This window comes from Rhincodon typus, unplaced genomic scaffold, assembly GCF_021869965.1.
Source record: "Rhincodon typus isolate 14 unplaced genomic scaffold, sRhiTyp1.1 hic_rhity00001671, whole genome shotgun sequence".
In the NCBI taxonomy this organism is placed as follows: Eukaryota; Metazoa; Chordata; class Chondrichthyes; order Orectolobiformes; family Rhincodontidae; genus Rhincodon; species Rhincodon typus.
The window spans coordinates 11,315-22,628 of record NW_025967309.1 but is presented as its reverse complement, the minus strand read 5'-3'; positions in this window follow the sequence as shown (position 1 = coordinate 22,628).

Sequence of the window (11,314 nt, the reverse complement as noted above, 5' to 3'; positions counted from 1 at the left end):
AGGACAGATGTTTTGCCCAATCCCAAAGTGAGCTGAGCATTTCATTGTCAAATTTATAAACCTAGTTGTTGCTTCCTTGAGAACTACACATAAGAATCATCTGTCTCAGTATTACGTCTGTGTCTTGTGACGTATGTTCATAATACATTATTATTATTATTTGAAAAATTGGGTTCTAAAGTGAAAAGAAACATGAAAAGCTTTAAGTTTTTGATTTATATTTTTATATTGTGTTACGTTAAGAACGGAAGTACATAGTTTCACTTTCATAATTGAATTCTGTCAGTAGCACCAGATTGGCTGGAAATGTGTTTAAATGTTTTTAAACAAAGCCCTAATAAAAACGCTTGAAGTTAATTGTTCAGTGATTTAGTGAACAAGGGCAGTATTGAAAACAAAATTGGGCTAACAAATTGTCCTATGAGACAGATTGCAAAGACAGAAACACGTTTCCTTTTAGAAAGAGAGAACCATCCAGAAGGTGTGTGAGCGTGCAGGTTTCTTTCAGTGAGAGAAGCAGGTCATTCAGAGAGAAAAAGTATGCAAAAGCATCAGTGCAGTTCATCAGTCTCCAAAAAAACAGTAAGGGCAGAAAAAAGATTGACCGGTATGGCCTAGAAGTTAGAAAGAGTTCCAGAACAGGAATCTTTAGGTTGTCAGAAAGGAAGCCTTTCTACAAATCTATCGAATGCATGGATTTGCAGAAGACATGCTGAGGAGCAAGTGAACTATATTAGCAGTTTGTTTAACAGTCTCAAGAAGATACAGTAACTAAAAAAGACAGTGTTGAGTGACTACACAAGTTTTCCTATATAGCTATGCTAACTGAACAAAGCACTTTAAAGTGGAAACAGCGCATTCCTTCATTGAGATCTCAGTACCCTGTAAGGTTGGTGTTGAGGGTAAAAGGGTTGTGCCTCTCTTTCTAATATTTATCAGAAGAGCATTGCAAATAGTTTTTATATAGTGCAAATAGTTTGTGTTCTTTTCCATTTGTGTGTAATAAATCTTTATGTTCTTTTGTTAAAAGTATATTGGCAGCCTCTTGTGAAAATGCTCACTGATCGACCACCATGGTAAATAAATTACAAAAATAAAATTTATGGCCTATCAAGCCAAATTTAACTCTGAAATATCACTTATCCAGTATTACCATCAGATGGGATCATTATCAGCCTTCACACGCTATACGCATCCTCGATATCCCTGGGAATAGGGCCACAGACTCCCCATGGATAATAATAAAAAAAAAAATTGCAGATGCTGCTTCTCTGTGATTCATCTATGTGCAAAAAAAAAGTAGGCAACCGCACTGAATGTGTCAGTGAATGAAGAAAAATGGGGCCGGGGCCAGGGCCAACCTCGTGAGTACACGGAACTGTGGGTAGTGGATCAGGAGAAAATGAGAATGAAGTGTATTTCAAAGTTCTCCTCATTCTATTTCAAATCTTCAGGTCTAATGTCCACACCCTTCTGCTTCCCACTTACTGCCTCAACATCATTATAAAGTGGCTAGCATTTTAGAGAACATTGTTCAATGAGAATATGTACATAACTGCTTTCAATGCAAACAATGTCAATAGAATAACTTGTATCATTATGGTGGAGTTTTGATCTCTGAAACGGAATTCAACAAACATGCTTTAGGATAACACAGTGTGGAGCTGGAGGAATGTAGCAGGTCAGGCAGCATCAGAGGAGCAGGAAAGCTGACGTTTCGGGTTGGGACCCTTCTTTTTAACTGTGCTGTCCTGATCTGCTATGGCATTCATCACTGCTCTTCACACCTCCCACCATACCCTCTGGAAGAGGATATTCATACAGCAATACAGAACACAGTACAGAAAAATAGATGCTCTATTCCATGAAACACTGTCAACCTCTACTGTCTGATCAACAATCCAACTTTAATAATTTCACATAGATGCAATGGAATTTGTGAACTAAATCAACATCATTCTGATCAAACTCTTTTCTAGCATTGAGAATATTAAGTATTGACTTATGTGAATTCATCCCTGTGTAAGTAGCAAATCTGACTGTTGTTATGACCATGGCTAGAGGCAGGCAATATTTTATTGTAATCTCACTACGCCATGGGCCATAACATAAACCTAATATTTTTTAGCACAGTTTTTAATATGACCAGTCATACACTTTCTCTACATTAACCTTAAAAAAAACACCCATTTTTAATAAATCCAGAAATATTGACTTTATTATAAAATAAACCTATTTAATTGTGATGCAAAAACTTAATTTCTACAGTTCATAATATAAAAATTTAAATGTTTATCCCTCTAAATAACACAAACATGTGTACACAGCAGGTGAAGGAAAATAAAATGGCTTTCCCTTTGCAGAAATTCACTTTATAAAGAACATTTTTAAGGCTGATAACATTTCAGGGCAAAAGTGAGAAGGTGTGAAAAGTTCAGATGGCTCTCAATCACCTGGCATACGTGTACAGGTGTAAGCAAATGTAGGCAGTTGTCTCCAGGATCTTTGCAGAGACAGTATCAAGAAGTCTTCCCGAAGTTCACACCTTATCATTTTTGCCCTCCAGTGTTAAGACTTATTGGCCAAAAGTGTTCTAAGTTAGAAAAATCAGGCTTCACACAGGATTTTTCCAGAAACGGGAGAGATGAGATGTGATGCTTCTTTATTTGAGCACGTGTCTCCTCCAACGGAAAATCCAAACAAGCATCAAGTCTGCAAAACAGTACAAACTGAACAGCTATAAAACCCAGGCATCAAAACAGTGAGCTGTTATCACTGAAGTGAGTTCAAACAATGAAGCTAGCAATCATCTGGAATCATGTAGTTTTCAAGAAATACCTCGTTTAAAAAAAGTTCTAATGTGCCTTTTCATTGTCCTTTTAAAAACCACCCAAGTCTCTCCACAGTGCTTCAAACTCAAGTCCACAAAAACGATTAAGTATGAAGCCATCATAAGCCATCACCATTTATCTATTATATCAAATATACTGGTTTTAGTGTACCAGAAGCATCATTTTTCTTAATCCAGAAGGTAGATCCTTTGAAACTACATAAAAGGAATTCACTTTCTTTCAATGGTTATCATTCTATCTGGTGATTATAATGGACAAGTTTTTTTCTGTTTACTGCCGTGATCAACCATTTACATATTCACAAGAGGCTGCCAATCTACTTGTAACAAGAGAACATAAACATTTTCTTTTCATGCATGGGATGAGAGTGTTGCTGGTGGACCAGTATTTATTGTCCATCCCTTGTTGCCCTAATAAATGTGGTGATGAGCTGCCTTCATGAACTGCAGTCCATGTGCTGTAGGTAGATCAATAATGCCTTTTAGAGAAGGAGTTCCAGGATTTTGACCTAATGACACTGAAGAAACAGTGATATACTTCCAAGTCAGGATGGTGTGCCCCTTGGAGGGGAGCTATAAGTGGTGGTGTTCCATATATCTGCTCCCCTTGTCCCTCAAGATGAAAGTGGTCAGGGTTTGGAAAGTGCTGGATGGTGCATTGAAGCCCTGATGAACATCTGCAGTGCAACTTTTAGATGATACACTGTTGCTACTGAGCTTCAGTAGTGAAGGCAGTGGTTGTTTGTGGATGCGGTGCCAATCAAGTGGGCTGCTTTGTCTGAATTGTGTCAAGCTTCTCAAGTGTTGTTGGAGCTGCACTCACCAGGGAAATAGGGGAGTATTCCATCTCACAGTTGACTTGTGCCTTGTAGATGGTGGACAGACTTTGGGGAGTCAGGAAGTGAGTTACTTGCTACAGGATTCCTAGCCTCCAATCTGCTGTTTTAGCCATTGTATTTATTTGGCGAGTCCAATTTCATTTCTGGGTGATGGTAACCCCCAGGATATTAATACTGGGGATTCTATGGTGGTATCATCATTGAATTGTACACAAAATAAAAAAGACACAACAAAACCTTACAAACACTCAAACCTCAGTGAAGGGTCACGCATCCGCCAGCGCCCCCCACCCCCCGCCCAAGTTTAAGTTCCTTGTTCAGCTAGAACAACTGCAATTGATTTATTTTTGGCAAATTTATGCATTCTCTCCATGCTTTTTTTTTTCTGTAGTTAGTATCTCTTCTTGAGAACCTTAAAAAAGCTACTAACTCAGCTCACTTACTAATTAACACAAGCTCCTTAACCTAATGTCTTTATCAAACTTGTAAGGTGTCTTCCTCTCTGATACCTCAATGATCTTCTGTTTCTTCCAGCTTTTCTCTTATTGCCTTGTAAGCCACTTGCGACTTCTTATCAACCAACACAGCTTGGAACCCATAAATAACAGCACCTCTGTTATTAGGAGGTCTTCTTTCTGAATGAACCTGCACACTGCTTGACTTCTGGAAAAACTCACAGGTTCTGAAGGGTCTGAGGAAGGGTCACCAGACCCAAAAAGTTAACTGACTTTTTTTTCACAGATGCTGCCAGACCTGCTGAACTTTTCCAGCGACTTCTGTTTTTGTTCCTGATTTACAGCATCCACCGTGTTTTTTTTTCAGTTTTGACTTCTTCTGGATTGTTTTAGCTTTGACAGTTACTGGACACCTGTGACTAAACAGCAACAGTACATTTTCCCCTTTTCTCTCATGTAACTGTTCCCTTCAAGGGCTTAAATATTTCATTTAACTTATTTTTAGCAATGCAAATCTCCAGGTATCCTGGATGACACTTGAAACAAGTCTTAAATGAAACTTAAAAATGTCTTTCCCTCCATAACCCACAAAACTGAAGAAAGCAAACTAAATTGCAAATCCCTCCTCTCACAAATCACCTTACCCTTTAGATGCAATCTGCTTACTGGAGCTTGCCTGCTTCTCATCTTTCCCACAGGAAGCCAGTGTTTCAAATGAGTTAACAAGTGTGTTTTTCTCAGGGTGATGTGTCTTCCTTTTCACTTTTATTAACACATGTAATACCAATATGCTACAATCCTTCTTCTACCAAATGCCAAATCCTTAACTTGAACTGAAAGACAACTGAAACTTTTACTTTAGAAAACTTTTTTGATTTCTGTGTTTCATTTCAGTTATATGGAGCAAATCATCTGACTTGGAGACATTCCTGCAGATTTAAGTTCTGCTACTCCTTAAATTTTCTACACCCTACCAGAACTACACACTACAGCCTCTTGTGCTGCCATTCTTATGATCAGTTGTTATAGTTTGTATTTTTATTTGCCCAGGTCCCTGATCAACTAGTTTTCTTTACAGGTAGCCCTGAATTCACACTCTACCCAAGTTTCCACTTTTTAATATTCCATTCTCAGTATCAGTAAGAGAGACCATCATACAGGCCTTGAGGAGAAAAAGACCCAACCACATTTTGAAGATTTGTTCAATTGTATTGTGGCATCATGCTAAATGGGACAGATTTTGAATAGCTTTGAATAGTTCAAGCAGCTCGAGTCCATGAATTGCTGTGGACCATCCACAACAGCAGAATTATGTTCAATCAAAATCTGTAACCTTGTGTCCCGGCATAAGTGCCATTGTACCAAAACTATCAATCGGTGAGATCACCCCCATTTCAGTAGAGAGGACAGGAGAGCTTGCCAGGGGAAGGACCAAGCAAACTAAAAATGAGATGACAACCTGGTGAATCTGCGGCACAGAACTATTTGCAGGCCAAACAACAAAAGCATCCTACAATGGAGAGACCTGAACGATTCCACAACCAATGGGCCAGAACTATGTTCTGCAGTCCTGCCACATCTAGTTGTGAATACTATCAGACAATTAAACAATGAACAGGAGGTGAAAGCTCCGCAAGTATCTCAATCCTCAGTGATGGGGAGTCCAGCACATTATGCAAAGGATAAGACTGAAGCATTTACAACCATCTTCAGTCAGAAACATTAAATGGATGATCCATTTCCTGAGATCCTCCTCCAATCTCCAGCATCACAGATGCCAACTTTTAACCATTTCAGTTCACTCCACATGATATTAAGGAATGGCTAAAGACACTGAAGTACTGCAAAAGCCATGTGCCAGGAATGCTATCAACATTCTGGCAATAGTACTGAACAGTTGTGTTGCAGAATTAGTCAAGGCTGTAGTCAAGCTGTTCCAGTAAATCTACAACAGTGGTGTCCAACAAGCAATGTGGAAAATTGTCCAGGTTTACCCCATCCACAAAAAGTAGGACACATCCAACGCAGACAATTACCACCCCAACAGGCCAATCTCTATCATCAGAAAAGTGATGGGATGATTTGTTGACAGTGCTATCAAGCAGCATTTGTTTAGCGATAACCTGCTCACTGACAATTGGTGTGTGTTCCACCAGTGCCTCTCAGCTCCTGTCCTCGTTACAGTTTTGGCAACATGGATAATCAAGCTTTCAGAAGTAAGGGGAGAGTGACTGCCTTTGGCATCAGGTAGCATTTGACCACCCCAAGAAAACTTAAGTCAATGAGAATCAAACGGAAATCTCTGAACAGGTTGGAATCATACCCAACATAAAGGAGGATGGTGCTAGATCCAACCCATCTCCAGCTTCATCAATGTCCTTTCCTCCATCATGGGAGCAGAAATAGGGATGCATGCTGATGGCTTCACAATGTTCAACACCATTCACAATGCCTCAGATACTGAAGCACCTCTGTGTCCGTATGCAGCAAGACCTGGACAACATCCAGCCTTAGTCTAATAAACAGCAAGTTACTTTAATGCCATAGATGTGGTAAGCAACAATCATTTCCAACAACAGTGAATCTAAGCAACACCTCTTAACATTCGATTCCATAACCATTACTGAATTCCCTACTATCGACATCCTGAAGAGCATTGACAGAGACTTAACTTGACCAGCAATATAAATACTGTGGTTCTTAGAGCAGGTCAGAGGCTAAGAATTCATGGCAACTAACTCCTGAAAGCCAGTCCGACATCTATGAGACACAAGTCAGGAGTGTGATGGAATAATGCCACTTGCCTGGATGTTTGCAGCTCCAGTAACACTTAAAGAGCTCAACACCATCCAGACAAAAGCAGTTACATGATTGGCACCCCATCCAGTGCCTTCAACATTCACTTCCTCTATCACCAATGCACAGTGGCAACAGTACGTAGCATTCAAAAGCTGAGCTGAGCAGCTCTGTCACCTTAGACTGCACCTTCTGAATCTGTGACCTCTATCACCTAGATGCTTGAAAATGCTGCCACCTGCAAGTCCCTCTCCTAACCACACATCATCCCGAATTGGAATTATGTCACCATTGCTTCAATGGGGCTGGGTCAAAATGTTGGAACTCTGCTCCTAGCAGTACTGTGGCTGTAGCTACCCTGCCCTGCATTGACTGCAATGAATCATGAAGGCAGCACACCAACTTCTCAAGGAAAATTGGAGATGAGCAATAATCTCTGGCTTTGTCAGTCATGCCCACATCTTCTAAAGGAATAAAATAAACCCTGGAGAGGATTATGATCAAATGCTAGAAATTGGGATTAGACTAGGTGGCTTGTTTATCAGCTGGTGGAAACATGATTGATCAACTGGCCTCTCTCCCCTTCTCTAATTTTATTCGGTGATCATTTCTGTGTAAGTTAATGTACATTTTCACAAATGAGAAAAAATACGTAAAAATTCGGGTAATTTATTTCTACCATTTCTCAAAAACTGTGTTCATACATGATTAAAATCGAATAGACTTCTAGTCCCAATATGCATTGAGAAAACTTTTTATATAAGATTTACAGTGTAGCCAATTTTTTATCATATAAAACCTTTGAATCAGAATTATTAATGTGACAGAGACATTTTAAGTTCTTGATTTACCTAATTTATTAAAATAACAATGTAACATGAAATTCAGGCATGTTACAACCTAAAGATTCAACCTAAAGCTGAAGCAGGGATTCTTTATTCCACTTGCATCAGGTTAGTGAAGTCATTAAGAAGCAATTAAGGCCATAACTAGGAGAACAGAGTATTTACATTGGATCAATCTTATGGTTGTACATCTTGGCTGTGGAATTCTTTGTCTCTGTTGCTTTCTGTCCACAAAGTCTGTCATTCTGCCCCCAGCATGACAAAGACACGTTTTCCTTTAGGGAGAGTTCTCAGCGAAAACCCAGCTCTCCTGCTTGGTGTTCTTCCTCACTGCTATTGCCTGCTTCTGGCAGGCCCCTGCAGAAAACTTTTTTCTCATCTTTTCAGGAACATATTGCTTAATCAAATTAATGAACATAGGTGTTTTAATGCTTTCTGCTCTGTTTGTAAGAAGAATCTATAGACTGGATGATGTCTGCCATTACCATCTGCTGAGAATATCTCCTAGGCTGCATTTCTGCTGTAGGAAATAAAACACTGAGATCTAAAGATGATGAGACTTACACCTGCTAGCATTTACTTGGCAATGTTCCCAGGGTTTTCCAAAAGAGTCATCATATGGCAATTCATGTCTAATTCCTGGCCTGGTGCTGGGAACTCTTCAAATGGAAAGGAGGGAACACACTTGAAAATTGTCGAGGTAAGCCGCCTCCAAGGAGCAGCAACTGAGTTTGAAAGAAAACATGCTACAAAGGCTATAATTACTTTGGAAGTACATGCCAGACTGGAAAGTAGCACATAAAAGCCAGTTGCCACTAAATCAAAGATGGAGTATTGGGCAAGTAATCGAGCACCTCACATTTCTATGACAGCTGGTGTCATGCAAGAGCTTTTGCATGAGGTTGGATGATGATGATTGCCTTGTTTAGCATTTGAGAGCACCTTCCTTAATGGACAATATAACAGCAAGTTTGGTAGCAAGTAATCTCATGAGTTGAATGGCGTGTTTTGTGCTGTAATATTCTAAAATTAGGAATACTTAGTTATGTAGTACCATTCACAATCTCGATACATCCTAAAGTGTTTAGGATTAAAGAATCACAGAATGAGTATAGCATAGCAGTAGGCTGTTGAGCCCATGATGTCGTGCCCGCACTCTGTAAAAGCAACTTAGGCAGTTCCACTCCCGTGTTTCTTCATGTGTTCATCCAGTTTCTTTTATTGTTTGAAGTGTAGTGTCTGTTGAAATGTAGGAAATACGGCAGGCATTTTTTTCACACAACAAAGTCTCTCCATTAACATAAAGACAATGACCAGTTCACCTATTTTTTGTGTTGGTTGATAAATATTGGTCAAGTTACTCCTGTGTTCTTCTTCAAAACAGGGTTGTAGAGTATTTTACATCCACCTGAGAGGATAGACAGAACCTTAGTAGGATGTCTATTCTGAAAGATTGTATCTGTGTATCATGCCCTGGATGACTGGTTGGTAATGCAGAGTGACACCAACAGCATGCGTTCAATTCTTGCACTGGCTGAGGTTACCATGAAGGACTTCACTTCCCAACCTTTCCCCTCACATGGTGACGCTCAGTTTAAACACCACCAGTCATCTCTATCTAATGAGAGAGCAGCCCTACTGTCTGCTAGGAGTATGGTGTCCTTACCTTTAGTGGGAAAGAAGATAAAAATGTTGACCTTTGTGTGTGCCTGATCAATACTCCTATGGATCATTGGCTGATAGAGCAGACCATTCACAAAGTGGCTGAAAAGAAGGCAGAGGGTAACAGCATTGATTCTGTCACTTAATGTCATTGGCAAGACCACCCAATGATGAAGGTTGATCGCATTGGTTTTAACAGCAGATGGTACAGATGTACAACAGGCTTCTTGATGTCCTAAAACTCATAGATCCAGTAGCGTAATGTCATTGCCAGATTAGATATATGAGAACCTGAAGATACAGGGCATGTGTTTAGAAGAAATCATATTGGACTCAAAACATTAACTCTGTTTCTCTCTTTACAGATGCTGCCAAACCTGCTGAGTTTCTCCAACATTTTCATTGTTATCCTTCAGAGACATATTAACAAGGGCATCCAGGTCCCGAATCATACCTATACTTTCTGACTTCTCACTATTTAAGAAATGCTCTGCACATCTGTTCTTCCTACCATATTGGATAATCTCATATTTTTCAATATCATATTCCATCTGTATGTTCTTGCTCAATCACTGAGCCGCTCCAAATCCTGCTGGAAATGTTTTACATCTTCCTCATAACACAATCCTGTTTAGCTTTGTATCGTTTGGAAGTATTGCATTTGGCCTGCACGTCCAAATATATTGTGAACAGTAGGGGCCCACATTACTGATCCTTGTAGCACCCAACTAGTTGTGGTTCATGAGCCTTGGTGAGAGGTATATGCAGTGGCAGAGTTTGAGTGAGTGGTGGCGCTGTGAGTATGAGTGATCAGAAAAGAAATGCTGGCAATTATCCATGTGGGACACGCAAGATCATTCAGCTGTCTTGCACTGCCATGTGTTGCATTTCACTCCGGCACCTGAACGGATACAGGCCACTCCAGACTGGCAGTGTGTGGTAGCTTTGGTGGTCAGCAGGAAAACTGATAGCTCTCCTTTCCACCCACCCATCAACCAGCACATCTGGCCATGATCAGCAAAGCAGGGTGCCATTCTGCTAATAATGGCGGGGTAATGGAGTGTGAAGGGCATTTCTTGGCTTTCAGCACCTGAAGCGTTGTGGAGCTGGGGATAAAGTATGGGGCCAGCAGTGTGAACAGTGCAATGTCCCAGTAGCAGGAGAGCACTCAGATAGTAGGAACTGCAGATGCTGGAGAATCTGAGATAACAAGGTGTAGAGCTGGATGAACACAGCAGGCCAAGCAGCATCAGAGGAGCAGGAAGGCTGACGTTTCGGGCCTAGACTCTTCTTCAGAAATTTTCTGAATGCTGCTTGGCCTGCTGTGTTCATCCAGCTCTACACCTTGTTATCTCAGCAGGAGAGCACTTTTGGCTCTGCTACTGTGTGATTCCACAAGATGCCCCTTGAAAAGGTCACTTACATAATTAACAAGCCGAACAGCAAAGAATGAAGTAAGAAAAGTTGATAATGGGCCATGGTGGACCATCTGCCATGAATCTCTGTTGACAAACGCTTGCTATAAAAAAAAAGGGAAAATTCAGCCCATGGTGACTGACAAACAATTGTGTCTGCATTTCTCTTTGGCAGATCTTGAAAATTTGTCTTAAAGAAGTTTCCAAGCCATTGGGTATGGGCAGCAGTGTGAGGAGGAGGATTTTTCCCTAAATAAACATGAGAGAATTAACAGTGCAGCTTCATACACCTGGAGGTGCTGCAGTATGAGAAAGTCTCATGTTTGAACCCATATAAATTTCTAGAAGTCATTCTTGAGAAAGGAATAAAAAAGTTCGTTTTCAAAGGGCATGAGTATTCTTAAATAATATTAATTTTTTAAAAATGTTATGATCATTTAAGGAAGGGTTG